The sequence below is a fragment of the Nerophis lumbriciformis genome, linkage group LG19 (assembly GCF_033978685.3).
Source record: "Nerophis lumbriciformis linkage group LG19, RoL_Nlum_v2.1, whole genome shotgun sequence".
Taxonomy (NCBI): domain Eukaryota; kingdom Metazoa; phylum Chordata; class Actinopteri; order Syngnathiformes; family Syngnathidae; genus Nerophis; species Nerophis lumbriciformis.
The window spans coordinates 15,919,125-15,944,170 of NC_084566.2; the positions used below are offsets into that span (position 1 = coordinate 15,919,125).

General features: G+C 39.4%; 1 protein-coding gene across 2 annotated transcripts in view; it reads left to right on the forward strand.

The window, feature by feature from the left end:
- The first annotated feature begins 5,884 nt into the window (after nt 1–5,884).
- Nucleotides 5,885–25,046, forward strand: part of LOC133618792 (zinc finger protein 521-like) — a 295,725-nt gene continuing 276,563 nt past the window's right edge. The window contains exons 1-2 of one of the 2 annotated variants that reach the window (XM_061979506.2): nt 5,885–5,932; nt 9,288–9,395. The gene's annotated coding sequence lies outside the window, so the exon portion shown is untranslated. Of the gene's footprint in view, nt 5,933–8,195; nt 8,371–9,287; nt 9,396–25,046 lie in introns of those variants that run through there. The other variant, XM_061979501.2, reaches the window with a different exon arrangement.

Here is a 25,046-nt window from a genome sequence, read left to right on the forward strand (position 1 = left end):
ACTACTCTTAGAAGTACAATTTATCCCAAAAGTTACTCAAGTAGATGTAACGGAGTAAATGTAGCGCGTTACTACCCACCTCTGGTAAGGGGCGTTACTGTTGCCAGAGGAGAGCAGTGAGGGAGGCCACCTGCATGAACAAACTGGTTGGAGCTATACCAATTTACTGAAAGTCCTATCAAGGACTCACCTGCCTATTTTGGTGGCTTTTCCTCTTTTGTTGATATTTTCCTGTTGCAGTTTCACGTCTTCCTTGAACGCTATTCCCCGCACCTGCTTTGTTTTCGCAATCGAGACTATTTAAGTTGTGCGGACACTATCTTTCTTTGTGGGGACATTGTTGATTGTCATGTCATGTACGGATGTACTTTGTTGACGCCGTCTGCTCCAAATGCTGTAAGTCTTTGCTGTCGTCCAGCATTCTGTTTTTGTTTACTTTGCAGCCAGTTCAGTTTTAGTTTCGTTTTGCATAGCCATCCCTCGGCTTCAATACCTTTTCTTAGCGGCAATTAGTGGCACTCGCCATTTATTTATTTTTGGTTTAAGTGTTAGATACCTTTTTACCTGCACGCTGCCTACCGCATATTGTGATCACGACAAACTATGTTCCCGACATCTACAAAGCAATTAGCTACCTGCTGCCACCTACTGATATGGAAGAGTATTACACGGTTACTCTGCCGAGTTCTAGACAGCACAGACACTCAACAATGGCACATTTGCGGATTATAATTACTGGTTTGCAAAAAATATTTTCAACTCAATTAGGTGAAATTACATAATCTCCCACGGCACACCACACAATATCTCACGGCACACTAGTGTGCCGCGGCACAGTGGTTGAAAATCACTGGTCTAAGAAGACGTTTTGTCTCACATTCGAGCAGGCTTTATCACTTCATGATTTTAGTCTGAGGGCCTGGTGCAGGATCTAAAGTAAACTTGTGGTTGGTTCATTTATGTGAAGGATGTGGTCACACAAAAAGAGAATATTTATGCATACGTAGGATCATTTTTTGCAGCCATGTTTAATTGCTCGACAATTTGGATAAGAGCAAAGTTGGAAAGCTGCACCGACTGCTGCCCTGCTTGCCAACTTCTGGTTGTTAGCACTCTGTTGTTTAGTTTTAATCAGTTTGCTACGAGAGAAGGCCTCAGTGCTCTCAGTCACTTACTACTCTTAGCTTCCCCCCCCGTGCCCCCTTTCCTCAGCCTCAGGAGTTTGGCTTGTTAGAAGAGAGTGTAAAGTCTCCGGGGGGCGCTCCTTCTGGTGATGGGGGCACTTGCCTCGACCTCACTCATGTCTGGTGTGGGTGGCGTTTCGACGGGGGAAAGCGCGGCGCTACACAGCGGCGAGCCAGACCGGAGATGGTGATGTGTCTGGTGGGCTCTCGCAGGACGCAGCCTTATTCTCGGGGTCATGCATTCCAGCAATGTCTGTAATTACAAGCAAGCGGAGAGAAAAAGAAAGTAAAAAAAAAAAAGTTGAATATTCCGCCTTTCCCGAAATGAACGCGCACCGCTCCTCAAGGGAGGCGTTCACATCTCAGAGTTCTGCTAGCTGGATGGGTTTTAATGAGGCAAGTCAAAGTGTGTGTGTGTGTGTGTGTGTACATGTGTGTATGCCCTCTTCTAACAAGCATAATTGACCGACTGCATTTTTAAGAAGCCGTTTTTCACCACTTACATTCTTCTAAATAGCCTTCAGTGATTATTGTTTCTTCACAAGGCATTAAACTTTCTTTAAAGTCACGACTTTTAGGTTGTGTTTTTTTTTTGTGTGTGTGTTGTAGATTTTGGGAACCAAATGGACAGAGGATGAAGAGGCCAGAGGTCAGGGGAAAAGTCCAGGAGGGGAGAAGCTCATCCTCACTTGACGTGGTGCATCCATAAGTAAGACAACACTAAATGTGGCGAAAAGGAGCCCTGCACACCCGCTCACTTTGGCAGGGAGCAGCATGTCGATACACTAAAAACTAACATCAGTGCTAAAAATACACTCACTGGCCACTTTTACGTACACTTTGACAATCTAATGGCATGCATTAATGGTTTAATGATGTACCACCATCTTGTAAAGATGCATACCGTATTTTCTGGACCATAGGGTGCACCGGATTAAAAGGCGCACTGCCCATGAGCGGGTCTAGTCAGGTTTTTTTTTATACGAAAGGCGCGCCGGATTACAAGGCGCATTAAAGGGGTCATATTATGATTTTTTTTCTAAATGTAAAACACTTCCTTGTGGTCTACATAACATGTGATGGTGGTTCTTTGGTCAAAATGTTGCATAGATTATGTTTTACAGATCATCTTCAAGCCGCTTTCTGACAGTCGCTTTTGTGGGCGGTCTTATTACGTGGCTCACCTTCGACAGCGTCTTCTCCCCGTCATCTTTGTTGTAGCGGTGTAGCGTGCAAGGACGGGAGTGGAAGAAGTGTCAAAAGATGGAGCTAACTGTTTTAATGACATTCAGACTTTACTTCAATCAATAACGGAGCAGCATCTCCTCATCCGTGGCTCACTAGTGCAACAACAACGTGTGTCCCGTGAAAAAACGTCCAACCGGAACTCTCTAATAACTAAAGTTCCGTGGGTGAATTATGTAAACTCACTACACTGGTAGTTTTTAGCGCTTCCATAGCGAGATATAAGTTAGAACTTTACACTACTTTATATTAGAAATGGCAACAGCTGTGGGGTCTCTGTTGGTGACTTGGTGTGGTGGCGGCGCAGCCCCCGTGTCTGGTCTGGATGCTGTGTCCCGGTTGTTTGGGCGGTGGTGTGTTTGTGCGGGTTTGGGTTGGGGTGGGGGGCCTTTTGGTTGGGGGGGTTGTTGGTGTCTCTTGTTTGCGTGTTGGCGTTCGGGCTGACCGGCGGGCTGGCGCCGGCTGGTCTCCGTGGCCCTGGTGGCGTGTGGTTGCTGGTCGCAGTTTTTCTTTGATCGCTTTGATTTGATTGGCTGGTGCTGGCTGTCTGGGGTTATTGCGGCTGCTGTTTCTGCTGCCGTTTGTTTGTGGTGTGGGCGCCCGTGGCTGCTGGGTCTGGTGCAGGGGTGTGGCTGATGTTGTGACTGGTGGCAGCGCGCGCGCGTGATGGCTGTCGGGGCTGACGAACTGTGTATATGTATGTATATGTGTGTGTATGTATGTATGTTTATATATGTGTATGTGTACATATGTGTATGTATATGTATATATGTGTATGTGTGGGTATGTATACGTGTATGTGTGTATGTGTATGTATATATGTATGTATGTATGTATATTTCTGGGGGTACGCTCTGGGCCTGCCTGTCAGACGGGGGTCGACGCCTCAGGCTACTGCATCCGAACTGCGTGTCTGGAGCTCCTGGGTCCCGCTGTCCATCCCTTCCGGGTGCCCGTCTTGGTTGGGGCCTGTTGGGCCTAGTCCCTGCGTCTATTGTGGTAGCTTGGTGCTGCAAGGTATTCCGAGGTGCTGCGAGTCGGCCAGTTGCTGGGGTAGTGACCTTGTTTGTCAGCATGTCTGTGATCTTCTTTTAATTCTTTTTTTTTTTTATTAATTAATTAATTAATTTATTTATTTATTTATTTTTTTAATATATTTTATTAATATTATTTTTTAATTTTTCCCCTCCCTCAGGGGGGGGGCTCGGCGGGGCGGTTGCTGGTTGTTCCATCTCCATCGTTGGGGTCCCTGCGGGTGGGGTGGGTGGTTCCCGTGGCCCTGTGCCTGGGTGGTCCTGCGGCGGCCGGTTTGGGTGGGGTGGCCGGGGGCTGGCCTCGCCGCGCTAACTGCTTATTTGCTATTACTTTTACCATCATATTTGTACATGTCATATTTGCTGATGTTGCTCTATTGTTGTTGTTGTTGTTGTTTGCTGTTGTTGTTTTTGTCTCTCTGTCTAATCCCCCTCTTGTCCCCACAATTTCCCCCTCTGTCTTCTTTTTTTTTCTCTTTCTATCCCCTCCTGCTCCGGCCCGGCTGCACTAAATGATAATATAAATACATTTAATAAAGTCAAATACAAATAAGGCAACAAGAGAAGTATCCTACACTTCTCTTTTGTAAAGTAAATCTGAACAGCCGACATGGGCATCTACATCAACTATATGATTTGCCTGAGAAGCTGGACAGGACATAAAAAAAAAAAGAAAAAAAAAAAAAAAAAAAAAAAGAAAAAAAGAAATGGCAACAGCAGAGGATGAATGTCCCATAACAAGAAAATAGAGAAAAAGAAGTAGCCTACCGACTACGGCGTCAGCACGGACTACAGTGGCGGACGTGCGCAAATTCTCAGGACTTATGCAGATCTCAAATACACATCAGCAGGTACCAGAAGGTAAGAAAAGTTGGTTTTGCATAATATTGTCAAACAAAATGCCAGATAATATGTCTGCTAATGGGTGCCATTTTGTGGTCCTTATACACACACCATAGTAATACTCAGTGTTGGGACTAACGCGTTACAAGGTAACGCGTTACTGTAACGCCGTTAGTTTCGGCGGTAACAAGTAATCTAACGCGTTATTTTTTATATTCAGTAACTCAGTTACCGTTACTACATGATGCGTTGCTGCGTTATTTTACGTTATATTTTATGTAGTATCGGCTAGAAACAGAAGATCTGAGTGTGTTTTATTGCAGCGCTGCAGTGTCGTCCTTCTGAATCTCTTGTGTCACAAGAGGTGCACTCTGTGTGTGTCTGGGTGTGGGAAGGGGGGGGTGCAATACAACGTAAACCGTTGGCCAACCAAAAAGTAACCACAGAACACTATACGGTATAGTGTTTTGTGGTTACTCTTTGGTTGACCAAGCGGACGTGACGACAGGCTGTCCTCACTCAGGTCCGCACGGACCTGGAGGGGACGTGCCTTAAGTCCGGTTGGAAATCGGGAGAAATTTGGGAGAATGGTTGTCCCGGGGAGAGGCACTGAAATTCGGGAGGGTTGGCAAGTATGAGATATTCTCACTTCTTTTCTTTTGTCGAGCACAAAGAAAAGAACATTTTAGTTAAATGTAAGTTGTGTCTTGGATCAAAGATCCTGTCTACTGCCCAAAACAACAATTAAAATCTGCCTGGTTAGGCTTTGTGTATGTCACGTGTGTCTTCCTTAGGTGAAGCCAGGTTTACAGCTATGTTGTTATTATGCTGTTTGTTACTTATGTATGTTATGTTGCAGCTATTTTAAAAATAGTTTTGTCAATTTGTTCTGGCCTGAAGTAAATTGGCCTGTTCAGTGATGCAAATACATGTCAAGTTGATCAACACATTGTATTATTCTCCAGTGCAATAACAGTATTGAAATGAAGGCTAAAAGGGCATTAATGGGAGCTTTAAAAAAAAAAAAAAAAAGTAAAAGTAACTAAATAGTTACTTTTCACAGTAACGCATTACTTTTTGGTGTAAGTAACTGAGTTAGTAACTGAGTTACTTTTGAAATAAAGTAACTAGTAACTGTAACTAGTTACTGGTTTTCAGTAACTAGTAATACTTGTATGTCTGACTACAGTAGCCGTAATGGGCCGACAATCCATCAAGCGGTGCGACTTCAAAGTCATACTAAAACATTTTGACAGATTTTTGACTGCCGTGTGTAATGTTCTTTGTTCTCAATGGAACATTTAAAGTTTTGGTGTTGTTTATTGCCATCATATTGCAGTCTACATGTATCTCTTATGTGTGACTGCCATCTACTGGTCACACTTATCATTACACCATGTACCAAAGGAAATTGCTTCGAGGTCAGTAAGCACAACCAGATTCATGCCGTACATTAGGCACATTGTCGATTTTTGAGAAAATGAAAGGATTTTAAGTGCGCCTTGTAGTCCGAAAAATACGGTACTTTTATTCAATTGACATTATATAATCGTTCTGTTTTGTTCTAGCTAACTTGACAGAGCACAGCTGTGTGAGCAAAGCACTCAGGAAGGAGAGAGGCGATGGGTAAGTGTCAATGCCGCTGGTATAAAAGTCAGATAGGATTCCAGTTTTGGCACAAAACCAAGTTCACTTTTATTGACTTGTCTTCATGTAAAGATGGAGTTTATTAATGTCTGTTTTGTGGGACAAACATTTTGCACTGCCAGATTATTGTCATTTTGCCACTGTTTTCTGTTGAAACAATAATTTATCCTGCGCTGAAAGGTCTCCATTCCAATAGAGAGTAAATATTTTGGTGTTATTCAATATTATTAGTATTGTTTCACTGCCTTTAATTTAATGTATTTCCAGTGTTTACCCCTCATTGTGTACGTTGTACCGCAACTATGCAAGTTAAAATAAATGTTAAAATGTTAAAAAGCCAGACAGTTTGGGTTGTACATTAAGTTGAGATACACATTTATATATGTAGTGTTGATGTCGCTATCTACTTTTTTCCGTGTAGTTTGCTACAATTATGTGGGACTAACTTCACCTGTCGCTTAACTAAAGTTAGCTCGTGTGAAGGTTGCAAACAACGTTTTTTGAGTTGTGTGGTTTACAAACAAACAGTACTTGGCAAGGATCATTAGTATGGAGTTAATGGATACATGTGAATTGAGTTTATTCAGCGTACTGTTCGCTAAAAGTGTTTTGCAGCATACAGGTAGTACAGGAGTCGGCAACCCAAAACGTTGAAAGAGCCATATTGGACCCAAAATACAAAAAACAAATCTGTCTGGAGCCGCAAAAAATTAAAAGCCGTATATAAGTCTTATAATGAAGGCAACACATGACGTAAGTGTCTATATTAGCTATAATAGCCTACTATCAAAATGACTATGTGTCGCAGGCTGAAGCAAATCTTCGTCGACAGAAATGTTGAAATTTAATATTTATTCTACACATTTTTACAACATTATAAAGCATTGGTAAAGTTAGGTTAAAGTTAAAAAGTTAAAGTACCAATGATTGTCACACACACACTAGTGTGGTGAAATTTGTCCTCTGCATTTGACCCATCCCCTTGCTCACCCCCTGGGAGGTGAGGGGAGCAGTGGGCAGCAGCGGTGGCCGCGCCCGGGAATAATTTTTGGTGATTTAACCCCCAATTCCAACCTTTCATACTGAGTGCCAAGCAGGGAGGGTCCCATTTTTATAGTCTTTGGTATGACTCGGCCGGGGTTTGAACTCACAACCTACCTAGAAGGTGAGATAACTCCTGGAAATTACTGGCTTTTAATGGCCAAAGGTATAGATGTGTATGTCCAAGTTAAGGCTGTCTTATTTTAATAGATTTATTACAATCTTTGGCAAGCTAGGTAATGTTTGCTGTGGTCTGGAACAACATGGCACACAAACAACTATCTGAAATGCAGCCAATATTACATACAGATATGTCATGAGACACGCAAAAATAAATTCTTTACAAAGAGGACTAAAGTAAAGGAAATTAAATGAGCTCAAATATAGCTACAAATGAGACATAATGATGCAATATGTACATACAGCTAGCCTAAATAGCATGATAGCATTGATTAGCTTGCAGTCATGAAGTGACCAAATATGCCTGATTAGCCCTCCAACAAGTCACTAACATCAACAAACCTCACCTTTGTGCATTCACGCACAGCATGAAACTTTTGGTGGACAAAATGAGACAAAGAAAGAGTGAAAGATTTTACATGTAAACAAACTGTTTTGCGTCACAGTCCACACTATGGTGAGTTCAAGAACCGCCGAAATTAGTAGGACAAAACGATGTTTACCAAATACTCTCATCAGTGAAGCATACACACAAACATTTTAAACAACAATTGGGAAGTTTTGTGTCATGTTTGTGCTCAAACAAAAACATATTAAAGCAAACAATTATTTCCCCCCCATCTTTTTCCATTTTCAATCTTTTTTTTTTAAATGCTCCAGGGAGCCACTAGGGCGGCACTAAAGAGCCGCATGCGGGTTGCTGACCCCCGAGGTAGAATGAGGATTGAAAAGAAATTGGCTGCCAAGTAGGCCAAAGTTTGTTAAAGATTGTTCATTTTTGTAAACTTAGTCAGCCATCTACATCTAAAATAGTGAACTAAATATTTATCTACATGATACACATTTCTCTTGACATCATAGCATCAATGCCTGTCCTCATATCTAATCTGTGTCACATATATTACCTTCCCCACTTTGTGTTCCTCTCTTTCACTTCCTGGTTCATGCTCCTTTGAACTCGGCAGCCATTTTGCTCAAACTCTCTGCTACTAATAATTGCTCCCAGGGACAAAATACAAAGACAATGCTTCTCATTACACACTGTACCTCTCACAATGAGCATTGGAGATGGATAAAAGTTGAATGTTGGACTTTTAAGATGCTCAGAAACTTGTTAAACCAAAGAGAAAGTGCTGGAAAAGAAACAGAGTGGGAGAAGAGATGTACAGTATGTGCTCAAGAGGATGAATTATACTGTAAGTTTAAAATGTTTTTTTTATTACTAATATAAAAAAACAACAACTGGCCTTTGTTTTTAAGGAAACATGATACATTATATCAGGGAAGTGTGGTCAGGTTAGGCAGGAGAGACAGAGCCTTACTTGTCTTGATAGAAAACAAAAACAAACAATTAAATAAATATTGGTCCATTAAACTGTTATACAATTTTAGCATTTACTTGAGTAAAAATCACTAAATTTGCAAACAAACTGATCACGAGGCTTCAGCATGTGTTGCCGTTTCATCTCTTTACTTGTGTGTGTGTGTGTGTGTTACAATAATCAAACTAAATGAATATGTTTTTTCATTAAACTGTCAAAGAAGTTAAAATGGTAATGAAAGTACAGCTACATCACTTTAGTCCAAATATTTGCGCTTAGGAAACTTCTCTATGGCTATAGCGCCAGACTTCTTCTGTTTGTTTGAGATTGTCATTACTGCCACAAGTGGTGGAAAAGTGTATAACAACTGAGGCCCATAAGGACCGCAGCTGAGAAACGGCTAAAGGGCCCTATGGTTAAGAAACACTGCTGTAGAATCGCCAGCATGTTTAAAGGAGCCGTATGTAATAATTTCACGTCAAGTCATCATTAAATGGCTGTGATATGTCAAAAGGCTTTGTTAAATCATGTTCTTTTCAAATACCTCTATAACTCATAGCAGTAGTTCAGCCGGGATATGCTCATTTAAAAATTTGATTTACAGTTATTATTGTTATTGTTTTCATTTTGATGCCCCGCCCACCACCGTTTGACCAATTACAAAGTCTGTGAGTATGTCACATCCAGGTTGCCAGTTACACACCGCCCTCTTTGTCTAGCTACTGCCACTGGTAAAGTTACTAAATATCTCAGACCATAGTAAATCTAAAAGGTGTCGTTATGATTCTCAGGAACAAAACAAGGATTTGTATTGAGGATGCCTTTGAAAGATGGAGATGATTGAAGGCGGAGAAGATTTTTTCATCTGTCGCCAAACTTGCTAATTTCCTCCTGGATAGGTAAGTAAGGCATTTACGTTTTCTTATTACCGGTACTTGTAATAAATGGAAATGGACATTTCGTATGTAAACTGTCCAATACAGTCTATCATCTTGTCTAACAAAGCTGGTATGTTCGTGCAACTAATGCTTAGTGTGATGGCGCTTCGCTCCTAGTGTAATGCTTAGCATGCTAGCCTGGTCAATGACACATCGATATTTAGGCTGACGGGGGAAATACATGCCTGTTAGCCTGTATGTCGATGTGTATTCCAACTGACAGGTTTTATTTGTCGAAAATATATTTTACCCTATGTGGATATGGGTAGTGTCAGTGCCTATTTCGTTCTCAATATGCTGATACGCTGAGGAAATGGGTTCCAACATTGGCACGGCTATCATCATGGCAATGTGAAACATATGGAGACAGCCAAATCACAAGATAAAATAATTCCTCATTCGTGTTTGCATATTGTGGACTACATGTACCAAGTTATATGGCAATCTGAAATGTTTGGAACAGTAGCCTATAGGCATACCTTGGTAAAATGTCTCCTCTTTACATTAGGCTGCGAAGCATGTTATACTTATTTTCACCAGTGTAACCATTGCTAGTGTTGGTTGTAGTTTGTTTTAGTCTTTGTTTTCTGATAGTACTGACAATAACCATATGATTGCCATTTGTTGTGATATTGTACGCAGGCATGACGTACTTCTTCCTGAAAATAGCCTAATTCCTGTGTAAAATGTGTTGGTTAGAGATTTGTTATTGACAAAACGCTTGTCTATTCAGCTATTATGGTCCCAGCACCTCAACCCCTAGTAAGAGGCAGTGGAAGTTTGAAGTTCCTTGGAGTAGCCCAGTTGATTGAGCTGGATTCGGCTGCGTATCTGGAAACCTCAGTCAGGGAGAGAGGGGGAGGGGATTACAGAATTTTGAATGTGATCGCAGTACCATTTCTGGCCACATTATTTTATACGGCACCTTTAATGTTTCAATGTAAGCGTCACATCATTATTCTTGATCATCACACCCTAAAATAGAAAAACGAGAAGCTGGAGGCTCAGGTCCTCCAACGCTTAAGTTGTACTCTGACTCACCACACTGGGGGATGTGGGGGGCGATTGTGAGCAAACCGACACATGTTTCTACAATATTTAACTAGCGAAAACTAACATGTTTTTTTTTCAAAACTATTTATTTTAAACAAAATTGGCATTTGTAAATAACAAAGCCAGCATTTGTTTTTTTATTCAGGCGCACAAACATTGTTTTACTGCTTTCAATGGAATGGAATCGAATGTGTGTAAAACGAGGAAACTAGGTATCATCACCTTTTTATGTTAGCAATGGTGTGCAGCACCTTGTCTTTTTAATGTTCATATGGATTATTTATCTAAGCTTTGAAATTAATATAGGACTGGTTGTATAGTGGGCAATACTATCACAAACCACCTGATGTATGCTGATGTTTTAGTCATCTTCTGAAGGTGGGCTCTCCGTATGGATTAGACTTTGACATTAAAGACAATGCAAAAAAAGAGTAATATCTAGATTGCCAGGAGTGCAGAGGATACAACATTAAATTTCCCTGACTTCATAATGTCAGGCAACATCCTCAATGTCTTTGATGAAATCAAACACTTGGGACACTACATATCTGCTCACCTACCAGATGATAGAGACATTTACAGACAGCGGTCTATGCTGTTTTCCATGTGCTCAGTACATTTTGTGCCGCCATGTATACTGCCCACCTGTGGCAGAAACAGAAAAAAGCAGTAGGCTATACATCAGGCCTGGGCAATTATTTTGACTCGGGGACCACATTTAGAGAAAAAAATGTGTCTGGGGGCCGGTATATCTATTTTTCGCATACTTGCCAACCCTCCCGGATTTTCCGGGAGACTCACGAAATTCAGCGCCTCTCCCGAAAACCTCCCGGAATAAATTTTCTCCCGGAATTCAGCCGGAGCTGGAGGCCACGCCCCCTCCAGCTCCATGCGGACCTGAGTCCAGTGTGCGCACACAAGGAGACGGAGCAGAAGAACGAGACCGTAGTCGAAGAGCGCAGGGGAGACACTTCTCCAGGGCTGATGCATGCTCGGGGCAACACCCTTCACGGTAGTGGGTCTCCACAGCGGACGACTTTAGGGTGAATGATGAGTCCAGCGATTAGTTGCAAATCTTGCTTTATTGATTGCTTGCACACAGCCAATCCAACACAAAACCAACTAGTCCCTCCCCGCACTCACGCTACCGCTCCCTCTCTTCTCTCGCCCACACACTCACTGACGTGACTCACCTCACATGCTGTCACCTATTAAAGGGCCACACACACACATACTCTACTCTCATAACACACAGTACAGTTAGTAGAACAACTGTGTTTTCATTACTGTGTATTTGATAGGTGCCATTGCCCCGGAATTGTATTGCATTGTACTTTCAAGTACAACAATGAGTAGATGAGTGTTATGTGTGTGTATATGTGTAAATAAATGAACACTGAAATTAAAGTATTTCTTTAATTTATATATATAATAAAATAAATAAATATATATATAGCTAGAATTCACTGAAAGTCAAGTATTTCATACTTTTATATATATATATATATATATATATATATATATATATATATATATATATATATATATATATATATATATATATATATATATATATATGAAATACTCGAGTTGGTGAATTCTAGCTGTAAATATACTCCTCCCCTCTTAACCACGCCCCCCGCCCCAACCACGCCCCGGCCCACCACCGACCACGCCCCCCACCCCCCACCTCCCGAAATCGGAGGTCTCAAGGTTGGCAAGTATGATTTTACGGGACACTGATACTAAACCTCACAATAATGTCTGATTGAATGCTAAAAATGTTATGACAGACCGCCTTAAAAAACGTATTGGAATTTTACATTTTTCTATGAACGATAAAACACTGAATATTGACAAAATATGAACGTCACACCCCCTTTCGATCAACATATTTTACAATCAAGTGAAACGCAACAAAAATGCAACAAACCGTGAAATATGAACGCAAAGGGTACAAAATAAACCCACCTACAATCTGATATATCTGATATATCACTAAGCTTTAGAACTTTGTTGTGAAAATCTCCTGCCGCGTCTGTGGAAACGCTTCCCGCCCACACTGCTTGGTGCCGCGTCTGAGCTGCTGAAACGTAGATTACCATAGTAACTAATTAGATAACCATAGTAACTAATTAGATTACCATAGTAACTAATTAGATTACCATAGTAACTGGTATATCATCCAAAAGTGCAGATTCCAACCATTGAAATACTTTGTATAGTTCAAGACTTACGGTCATTAGAAAACATGACTGCACATCATAATGGCAGCTACACTTTCCATCTTAAAGATCTAAAAAAAATATTTGTGAATGTCCGGCGGGCCAGATTGAAAAGCTTAACGGGCCGCATGTGGCCCCCGGGCCTTAATTTGCCCAGGTTTGCTATACATCAACTCCAGGTGGCATACAATGATGGCATTAGGAGGCTGGACTCGTGGTGCCAGTCAGATGTTTGTCAAGGCTGCAGTGCCACCCTCCTACTTGTACGTGTAGAAGGGGTGCAGCGTTTCGTCGATATTGTCGGCAGATATAGATAATAAAATTTGTCCCCGACAAATTAATTTGTCGACAATAGACGTTTTTTTCCGAACGGTAGCGGGTCGGTGCGGCCGCTCGCAACAACATGGCAGGTGAAAACATGCAAAGTGTGCCAACATTACACCTTCATCTTGTCAAAGACATAAACACTTTTGTCATTTTGCAAAGCATACCTCGTTATTTATGACATTTAAAGCAGAGAGCATTTGAAGGAGCCTCAGTTATATATATATATATATATATATATATATATATATATATATATATATATATATATATATATATATATATATATGGCTGGGCGATATGGCCTTTTTTAATATCTCAATATTTTTAGGCCATGTCACGATACACGATATATATCTGGATATTTTGCCTTAACCTTGAATGAACACTTATGCATATAATCACACCAGTATGATGATGCTATGTGTCTACATTAAAACATTCTTGTTCATACTGCATTAATATATGCTAATTTTAAATGCAGAGAGGGGAAATCACAACTAGGTCAATTGACCAAAAGTGTATTTATTAAACAGTTATTAAGCAGTGCCACAAACATTCATGTCATTTCAAAACAGAAAGTGCAAGATTGTCAGAGACATTTTAAAACAAGCTATGAGTGCACTTTTTTGCATGATGTCATTAAGATGACATATCAAAACAACACTAAATTAAAGTGCAGTTTTTGTACAGAACGACACTACAATCATTTAAAACAAATAAAGTGCACTTTTGTGCATGATGTCACACAAGATATTTCAATAACTGTCAAAAAAAAAAGAGCTGCATAATAGTAAATCAAATAGTGTATGTCCTTCGCTATGTGGTAAGTTCCTGCAGATGTTATTTCCTTCTGTTGTTGACTATTTGTTTCATACGGTGTTGATCTGGAAATGGTTGCCTCGGCATTTTGTTGGTGTGGCACTGAACGGAGATGTTGACATGCGGAGTTTCAAACACTCTTCATTCTCTAGCGGGTGAGTTTTCAAATGATGTTACATATTAGCAGTAATGCTACTTTTTGTAGCAACGCTTTTGCCCCACACTTGCCAAATTACGGTTGTCTGTTCGACATATTCCCGCTTGAAGCCAAACCACCGCCAGATGATGGACCCCATGCTGTTTTTCTTGGGAATTAATTCTTCCTTCATTTGTTACCAGATTCGCACCTTCTTTCTCTCGTATTACCACTCGCACCACTGCTAACGTTACCCATGCCGCTACCTCTCTGCTCCGCAAGGGTGTATACGTATGTGACGTATGTAAGAAGGTGCGCTTGTTTTATCTCTTTGTGAGAAGGAGAGACAAGAAAGAGTGAGAAGAGCCTGTAGTGTAATGCCCGCAGCTAAAAGCAACTGCGTGAGAACGTATACTCAAATATCACGATATAGTCATTTTCTATATCGCACAGAGACAAACCCGCAATATATAGAGCAGGGGTCACCAACGCGTTGCCCGTGGGCACTAGGTAGCCCGTACGGACCAGATGAGTAGCCCGCTGGCCTGTTCTAAAAATAGCTCAAATAGCAGCACTTACCAGTGAGCTGCCTCTATTTTTTTAATTTTATTTATTTACTAGCAAGCTGGTCTCGTTTTGCTCGACATTTTTAATTCTAAGAGAGACAAAACTCAAATAGAATTTGAAAATCCAAGAAAATATTTGAAAGACTTGGTCTTCACTAACTGACAAAGAAACAGATAACAGATTTGGTGTCCATTTCAAAGTGTGACATGATTTATTTAAAAATTTGAGAGTTGACCTTTGTATTTTACATGAGTTATTATTTGTACAAACATGGTGCAAAGTAATTCATGATTTGTTAAAAAATGTTAGTGGCTAGCTAGTTAAAATGTGATATTGTGATTTCACAAGACTGTCTTAGAAGTGATCATTTGAAAATGTTCAATTTGAAAAATGTGCACTTAGAGAAAATATAAATGATAAATGGGTTATACTTGTATAGCGCTTTTCTACCTTCAAGGTACTCAAAGCGCTTTGACAGTATTTCCACATTCACCCATTCGCACACACATTCACACACTGATGGCGGGAGCTGCCATGCAAGGCGCTAACCAGCAGCCATCAGGAGCAAGGGGTGAAGTGTCTTGCCCAAGGACACAACGGACGTGACTAGGATGGTAGAAGGTGGGGATTGAACCCCAGTAACCAGCAACCCTGCGATTGCTGGCACGGCCACTCTACCAACTTCGCCACACCGTAAAAATAAAGTGTTGCATATTGATATTTATCTGTTTCTATATATATTTATTGTGATAAATCATTAAGATGATCAGTGTTTCCACAAAGATAAATATCATTAATTATTAATAATAACAGAGTTAAAGGTAAATTGAGCAAATTGGCTATTTCTGGCAATTTATTTAAGTGTGTATCAAACTTGACTTGTCCAGGGTGTACCCCGTCTTCCGCCCGATTGTAGCTGAGATAGGCTCGAGCGTCCCCCGCGACCCCAAAGGGAATAAGCGGTAGAAAATGGATGGATGGAAACTGGTAGCCCTTCGCATTAATCCATACTTGCCAACCTTGAGACCTCCGATTTCGGGAGGTGGGGATGGGGGCGTGGTCGGGGGTGGGGCAGGGCGTGGTTGAGGGCGTCGTTAAGAGGGGAGGAGTATATTGACAGCTAGAATTCACCAAGTCAAGTATTTCATACATATACATATACATTATATATATATATATATATATATATATATATATATATATATATATATATATATATATATATATATACATCCTGAAAATATGCAAATAAAACTGTGTTTAGATAATTGATACTTCAAACTTGCATAAATAAATATTAAGGAATATAACATAACTTGGCTTCTGAGAGCTTCAAAATGTAATGAATAAAATGCTGAAGTTGTTGATAAACAAGCAATTATTTTAATAATTAAATATGGTCATTTTAAATTAATTATTATGATAATTTAAAATTAATTATTTCAAATATGTTTATTTTAATGTATAATTCTAATGACTGGATGTAAAAAGGAGTCAGAAAAAATACAAATAAAAATACAATTCATTTTGATGTTTTTAGCAAAATATAGTAAACATTTATTTCGTTTTTTTAATTTTTTTAATTAATAAATATATTTATTTTTAGGTAAGATAAACATAATAATACAATTTATCTCATCTGGATGATTTAGTTCTTGTCACCCTGTTGTCCTCCCTTCGTGAAAAAAGGCTGTCCTCACTCACTGGAGGGGGCGTGGCCTCCAGCTCCGGTTGAAAATCGGGAGATTTTCGGGAGAATATTTGTCCCGGGAGGTTTTCGGGAGAGGCGCTGAATTTCGGGAGTCTCCCGGAAAATTCGGGAGGGTTGGCAAGTATGCATTAATCACTACCCAAGAAGTAGCTCTTCGTTTCAAAAAGGTTGGTGACTCCTGATATAGAGTATATTGATATATATTGATATATCGCCCAGCCCTAAATATATATATATATATATATATATATATATATATATATATATATGTATGTATGTATGTATGTATGTATGTATGTATGTATGTATGTATGTATGTATGTATGTATGTATGTATGTATGTATGTATGTATTAGAGATGCGCGGTTTGCGGGCACAACCGCGGAGTCCGCGGATTATCCGCGGATCGGGCGGATGAAATTTAAAAAAATTAGATTTTATCCGCGGGTCGGGTCGGGTGGTTGAAATAAAGAAAAATTAGATTTTAAATAGATTCAGGCGGGTGGCAGTTAAACCAATTTGGAAATATATATACATAGTTAAATGTTGTTACCCACATACGAAAAACGAGCAGGCACCTGCAGCATATGCCACAACAGAAGAAAAAAAGAAAAAAGAGATGGACACTTTTACGGAGCGGAGAAGGGACGCCTCGCCGGGGTCCAGGACCGAGGCCCCTTCCCCCGAGAGGGCCCCACCGGGAGCCGTAGCTGAGGCGATCCGAGAGAAGGGCCCGACGCACGTCCAGGGTCACCACCGCGGCCACCGCACCGACACCCCGCCTCGTCCGCCTTCGCCGCGGCCGGTGTCACGCGCAGCAGGTAAGCAGCTTACCTGCCCGCCACCCCCGTGGCCGGGGGCTCGTAACAGGGGTCACTCCGCGCGCTCCGCCCGCGCAGCTTACCTGCCCGCCACCCCTGTTGCCGGGGGCGCGTAACAGGGGTCACTCCGTGTGCAGTGCGCTCACGAAAGGGGTGGGGCTCACCCTGGTTGATATAGACAGCAGCTAGGACGGTGGCCATGGAAGTTGGAACCCGCTAAGGAGTGTGTAACAACCCACCTGCCGAATCAACTAGCCCTGAAAATGGATGGCGCTGGAGCGTCGGGCCCATATACCCGGCCGTCGCCGGCAGCGAGACGCGCTTGGAGGTGCGCTCAGCGCGGCTCCCATATGATTGCGCACTGGTGTGCGTCTGGGTCGTGACAGCGTGGCACGCGAATGTCTGTGCTGCATTGGATCAGTCTCCTTTCTTTAACAGGCAAAAGCTTTATAACCTCACTAATGCCTTGCATCGTCTATATTAGATATATAACAACGGGCGGGTGCGGGCGGATGCGGTTCTGATCAAATGTTAGATCGGGTGGATTGCGGATGGTTGACGACTTTCTGATGCGGTTGCGGATGAAATAATTGCCTATCCGCGCATCTCTAGTATGTATGTATGTATGTATGTATGTGTATATATATATATATATATATATATATATATATATATATATATATATATATATATATATATATATATATATATATATATATATATATATATATATATATATATGTATGTATATGTATGTATGTATGTATGTATGTATGTATGTATGTGTATATATATATATATATATATATATATATGTATTTATGTATGAATCAATAAAGTACTATCTATCTATGTATGTATGTATGTATGTATGTACAGCACATATATATATATATATTTATGTATTTATTTATTTATTTTCATGACTATTTACATTGTAGATTGTTACTGAAGGCATCAAAATCAAATCAAATCAAATCAACTTTATTTATAAAGCACATTTAAAATTTACCACAGGGGTAGCCAAAGTGCTGTACAATGAACAGGTTAAAAGATAAAACGAGTACCGAGCAAACACAACACAACACAAACAGAACACGATAAAAAATAAATAATTAAAATAGAATAAATAAAAACATAAAAACATAAAAACAGGTTCACAGCAGGTGTATTATGGGGCGCCATTGCAGGACTATGAATGAACACATGTGGAGTTATGTACTTAACAAAAAAAAGGTGAAATAACTGAAAACATCTTTTATATTCTAGTTTCTTCAAAATAGCCACCCTTTGCTCTGATTACTGCTTTGTACACTCTTGGCAAGGGTTGTGGGAAAAAATTGATTCGAATTCAAATCGCGATTCTCACGTTGTACGATTCAGTATCGATTCTCATTTTTCAAAAATCGATTTATTTTTATTTTTAAATTTAAATTGTAATTTTTTATTAATCAATCCAACAAAATAATACAAAGCAATACCATAACAATGCAATCCAATTCCAAAACCAAACCCGACCCAGCAACACTCAGAACAGCAATAAACAGAGCGATTGAGAGGAGACACAAACACGACACAGAACAATCCAAAAGTAGTGAAACAAAAATGAATATTATCAAAAGCAGTATCAATATTAGTAACAATTTCAACATAGCAGTGATTAAAAATCCCTCATTGACATTATCATTCGATTTTTATAAAAATAAAAAAAAGAACAATAGTGTCACAGTGGCTTACACTTGCATCGCATCTCATAAGCTTGACAACACACTGTGTCCAATATTTTCACAAAGATAAAACAAGTCATATTTTTGGTTCATTTAATAGTTAAAACAAATTTACATTATTGCAATCAGTTGATAAAACATTGTCCTTTACAATTATAAAAGATTTTTACAAAAATCTACTACTCTGCTTGGATGTCAGCAGACTAGGGTAGATCCTGCTGAAATCCTATGTATTGAATGAATAGAGAATTGTTTTGAATTGGAAAAATATCGTTGAATATCGTTTGAATCGAGAATCGCGTTGAATCGAAAAAATCGATATTGAATCGAATCGTGGGACACCCAAAGATTCGCAGCCCTACTCTTGGAATTCTCTCGATGAGCTTCAAGCACATCTGAAGCTCTCTTGAAGCTCATCATAGTTCATTCATAGTTTTGATGCCTTCATTGACAATCTACAATGTAAATAGTCATGAAAATAAAGAAAACGCATTGAATGAGAAGGTGTGTCCAAACTTTTTGGCCTGTACTGTACATGTATAGGTAAATATAGATATAGATATACATGCTGCTGCCCACTGCTCCCCTCACCTCCCAGGGGGTGATCAAGGGTTATGGGTCAAATGCAGAGAATAATTTCGCCACACCTAGTGTGTGTGTGTGACAATCATTGGTACTTTAACTTTTTAACTTTTTTAACATATTCTATTAATGGATTATTATTATTATAAATCAATTTAAAGTCGAGATGAATAAGAATCACGATTGTGAATCGATTTTTAATGCTCTCCTATTAAATGTTGCATATTTTTGGAATTTTTATTTCAAATTGAATTACCGTTACTCTCGCATTTATTAAGAATTCTTTTTGGTAATATTTTTGGGATTGTTTGTAGTATATTTTGATGTATTTTGAGGGAAATTAGAGCTTTTGAAATAAGACAGTGCTGGTGTAATGTGGAGGGGCCTTTATTTCAAAGTGTTACTTTATAAACAAAAGTACTGGGTCACCTGGCTATACAGAAAGTACATTAGTGAGAGTTTATCTGCACAAAGTGTAAATATTGCAGTTTTTAAAACCTTTTTAAAGTCTTTTATCACTCCAACATGGACAAACAAACTAGTTTACTGTGTTCCTGTTATGTTTGATTTTTTTCCCCTTCCATATTTATACGGCTATTCCAGAGGGACAAGCTATGTCAGACAGTTCTTGGAGCAATGTTCACCCACAAGAGACTGCGTTCGCAAAGAAAAGACGTTGCGGTTCAGGGAGTACTGTAATGTAGAGTCAAGTCGAGCCTTTTCCCAGCTACTTTGTCACTAATGAAAGTGTAGCAAAGAGCCCTGGAGGAGCCAATAGCAGCACTGTTTGTGTTTTGGAAAGCATTGTTGGGGGGGGGGGGGGGGTACAAGGTGTAGGTAAAACTTTGGGAAAGACGTCGTTCCTGACAGCAGGGGTGCAGGCTCTTTGAGGGGCAAAGTGTTGTTCGGATTTGAAGTTTTAAGTCGGCTGAGACCTCCTGACAGATTCCCAGCGCCTACAAATAGACCTTTCATATGTGTGTGTTTACCAAGTTTACTGTAGTTTGGGAGGCCTTTGAATGGAGTAAAGCGCGTCACGTCAATCCCTGTCATACTTAGTCTCATTGATCTTTTTGGTTTTGAGGCAGCATGAGGGCGTGGGGGAGGGGGAGCAGAAGAAGGGTGCAAGATTAAATAATACATGAAAACAGACGAGGATGTAAAATTAAAGCCTTGTAGGTCTATGTAGGTCATAGGTCCCTCTTGTCAGGTTTGAATACGAGTTACACAAAGATGCACAATTACGGGGAACAGTGCACTATGAGGCCACATGGTGGACTTAAATACCCTATAGAATGAAGTCAGCATCATTATGTACTCACATCATTAATTTTTACAGTTATAATCAACTTTTATGGTGTCTTGCTTTCACAAAGTTAGATTGCTCCACACTGTTGAGGCTATCAATGGTTCTTGCTCATTTCCATCAACCACAACCGCAGACTATTCATGGTTGCCTTGCTGCAAAATACGAAACGAGCCAACAGTTGAATGGCTGGAACTGTTAGTTGGGGGGAAACTGACAGAAATTATGTAAATAAGGAACTAGGGAATTTCTGATCAGGGACTTTTGCTGCTGATTCCGATCATCCATGAGTGTGATCGTTTCATACCAATACCGACACCAGTCACATGTATGAACTGTTAATGTTTTTTGTTTACTTATGCTAAGTGCTATTGACAGTTTAACAATATCAACAACATTTTTAGTCTAATTCCCCATTCTCTCTTATTACATACAATAGTTTGAACAAAGCAAAGTCAGTAATACTCAATAGGGTTGTCCCGATACCAATATTTTGGTACCGATACCAAAATGTATTTCGATACTTTTCAAATATTTTCTAAATAAAGGGCACCACAAATAAATGGTATTATTGGCTTTATTTTGACAAAAAAATCTTACGGTACATTAAACATATGTTTTTTATTGCAATCTAAGAAAAATGTTGGCCTTAAATAAAATAGTAAACATACCAGACAAGTTGTTTTTTAGTAGTAAGTAAGCAAACAAAGACTCCTAATTAGTCTGCTGACGTATGCAGTAACATATTGTGTCATTTGTCATTCTATTATTTTGTCAACATTATAAAGGACATGCTGTAAAAATGTATTATTATTCTACTTGTTCATTTCCTGTTAATATCTGCTTATTTTCTGTTTCAACATGTTCTATCTACACTTCTGTTAAAATGTAATAATCACTTATTCTTCTGTTGTTTGGGTCTTTACATTAGTTTTGGATGATACCACAAATATAGGTATCGATCTGATACCAAGTCATTACAGGGTCATACATCGGTCATATTAAAAGTCCTCATGTGTCCAGGGACATATTTCCTGAGTTTATGAATATAATATGAAAAATAAAAAAATAGATTTTGTGACGATAAAAAACATTGATATAATCATAGTAGTATCGACTAATGCGCTCTTGTACTTGGTATCATTACAGTGGATGTCAGGTGTAGATCCACCCATGGCGTTTGTTTACATTGTGATGCCGGTGAGCTATTGTATCCTCCTACGGTGTGTAGTGAAACATGTTTAGCTATTCCTCGTCCTGCAGGGATGATACTTGTACGAAACTTACTTTTTTGTCGCCATGGAGGCAAAGATTAGTGATTTAAAAGTAGCTAAAACACTGCAGACTGAGGACGGACATTAGCCGCTAACTAGTTAGCCATGTTTTAAAGCACCTCTTCCTGAAGGCGTTTCAGTCTTATAACTTCACCTTTAAACCAAAAAATATGGCGAACCGGTACTTTTCAAACAGAGTATAGTACCGTTTTTGATTCATTAGTACAGTGATACTATACCAGTACCAGTATACCGTACAACCCTAGTACTCAATAACTAAACATAAGCAAAATCTATTGCACATTGAATACATTTTGCCCTCAAAGTCCTCCTGTGTCCAAGGAATTATTCCCCAAATTTGTAAACATTGCCGAAAACAAACAAAACATATTTGAAGAAAATTAAAATATTGATCTATTCCCTTTAATATCGACCATACACTGATATTACCCATGATGTCGACACCACCAATTTATGGATCGATCCACCTTCCTCTTGTGTGACAATGCTAGCACGTCAACAATTAACAGTTTGTATATTATCCTCTCTCCATTACTCTTAATTCATCTACATGTTTGTTTTAAGGGTAATATCTGCTTACTATCTGCTCTGGCATGGTTCTAGTCACATTTCTTAAACTTTAAGATATCCTTATTTCTTCTGTTGTTTAAAGCTAGCTTTGCATTTAGCTAGCTTAGCTACTAGCATGCCTTCTCCTTCTTGTAATCAATGTGTTTTGTCCTAAAACTTGATAATGATACTGAAGATACTAAGAAATGCTGTTTATTAGCTGTAACGGAGGTGATTATTATCAATTTAGGGGAGCGTCTCCACACTGTATGGAGATACACAATTAGCTTCTAGCTAGTCAACCGGGGGGCTAAAAATAAATACAGTGTCGGCCAGAGCAGATCAGTGTTTAAAAGACATTAATTGGCATGTACTTTTCATGAAAACAGCTGATACTCATCAGTGGCTGATCGATCGGGACATTCCTAATCACAACATATCATAGTAGTCCTCAGTTGTCTTGAAAATATGCTCCCTAGTGGGAGAATACTAGAAATATGTTTTAGATATACTTGAGATTAGTAAGTGTACAGCTGTTATACTAAGTGTCACTTCTGTAGTAATGCCCTTTAAGATTATTTTCGTATACTTGTCCTCAGCATAAAATATTTTTAACAATAAAAGTATTTTTTTATTCCTCATGTGACAGCTGACATATCATTTTGAGTATTTTCCGTGCAGTAAGTAACGCACATGTACTTTGTTGTGGCCGAATAAAGTTTATTTTGCACATTTTTGTGAGCCATGTTGGTACACTGCTTTTTTCAGTATTTTTGTTTGTATTTTTTCATTACTTTTTTTCTGTACATTTTTATATTACAGAGGGAAAATCACAACAATTTGTTGCAACTTTCACTTTCATCCCTATTTTTTGCAACAGACACCTAAAAAAAAACCCTACACTCTATTGCAATTTTTGGAAAGAACTTCTGCAGATTCAGGCAAAAAAAAGCCCTGCGAGATTCTGAGGGTAATGGTATATTTTTGTCAATGTTCAAAAGCGTTTAATTTATAATGAAAATAAAGCATATTTTTTCAAGATTTTTTTGAAATCATGTGCTTTTTGGGATTACCCTAATCGGCTAATCTTTTTTAAGTCTTTTTGCAGCCCTAATCATTAGGGCTGCAAAAAGACTTAAAACACGGATTGGAAATTAATAAAATCACGACTGGATGAGGGCACTAGAGGGCACTAGAAATAATACCTTCAGTCAGAAATGTGTAAAAAGAATGAAAAAAGCTAAAAGTATATTCAAAATAAATAAAGTAATATGTAAACAAAAATTTACAAACGTAAAATTAAACAACAAAAAATATTAACAATACATATACAAATAAAATTGTTTAAAAAATGTGTGTAGCTCAGGCGTTGCAATGGATGTAATGTTATTGAAATACAAACCCCGTTTCCATATGAGTTGGGAAATTGTGTTAGATGTAAATTATAAACGGAATACAATGATTTGCAAATCCTTTTCAACCCATATTCAATTGAATGCACTACAAAGACAAGATATTTGATGTTCAAACTCATAAACTTTTTTTTTTTTTGCAAATAATAATTAACTTAGAATTTCATGGCTGCAACACGTGCCAAAGTAGTTGGGAAAGGGCATGTTCACCACTGTGTTACATGGCCTTTCCTTTTAACAACACTCAGTAAACGTTTGGGAACTAAGGAGACACATTTTTTCACAAGCTTCTCAGGTGGAATTCTTTCCCATTCTTGCTTGATGTACAGTTTAAGTTGTTCAACAGTCCAGGGGTCTCCGTTGTGGTATTTTAGGCTTCATAATGCGCCACACATTTTCAATGGGAGACAGGTCTGGACTGCAGGCAGGCCAGTCTAGTACCCGCACTCTTTTACTATGAAGCCATGTTGATGTAACATGTGGCTGGGCATTGTCTTGCTGAAATAAGTAGGGGCGTCCATGGTAACGTTGCTTGGATGGCAACATATGTTGCTCCAAAACCTGTATGTACCTTTCAGAATTAATGGCGCCTTCACAAATGTGTAAGTTACCCATGTCTTGGGCACTAATACACCCCATACCATCACAGATGCTGGCTTTTGAACTTTGCGCCTATAACAATCCGGATGGTTCTTTTCCTCTTTGGTCCGGAGGACACAACGTCCACAGTTTCCAAAAACAATTTAAAATGTGGACTCGTCAGACCACAAAATACTTTTCCACTTTGTATCAGTCCATCTTAGATAAGCTCAGGCCCAGCGAAGCCACCGGCGTTTCTGGGTGTTGTTGATAAATGGTTTTCGTCTTGCATAGGAGAGTTTTAACTTGCACTTACAGATGTAGCGACCAACTGTAGTTACTGACAGTGGGTTTCTGAAGTGTTCCTGAGCCTATGTGGTGATATCCTTTACACACTGATGTCACTTGTTGATGCAGTACAGCCTGAGGGATCGAAGGTCACGAGCTTAGCTGCTTACGTGCAGTGATTTCTCCAGATTCTCTGAACCCTTTGATTATATTAC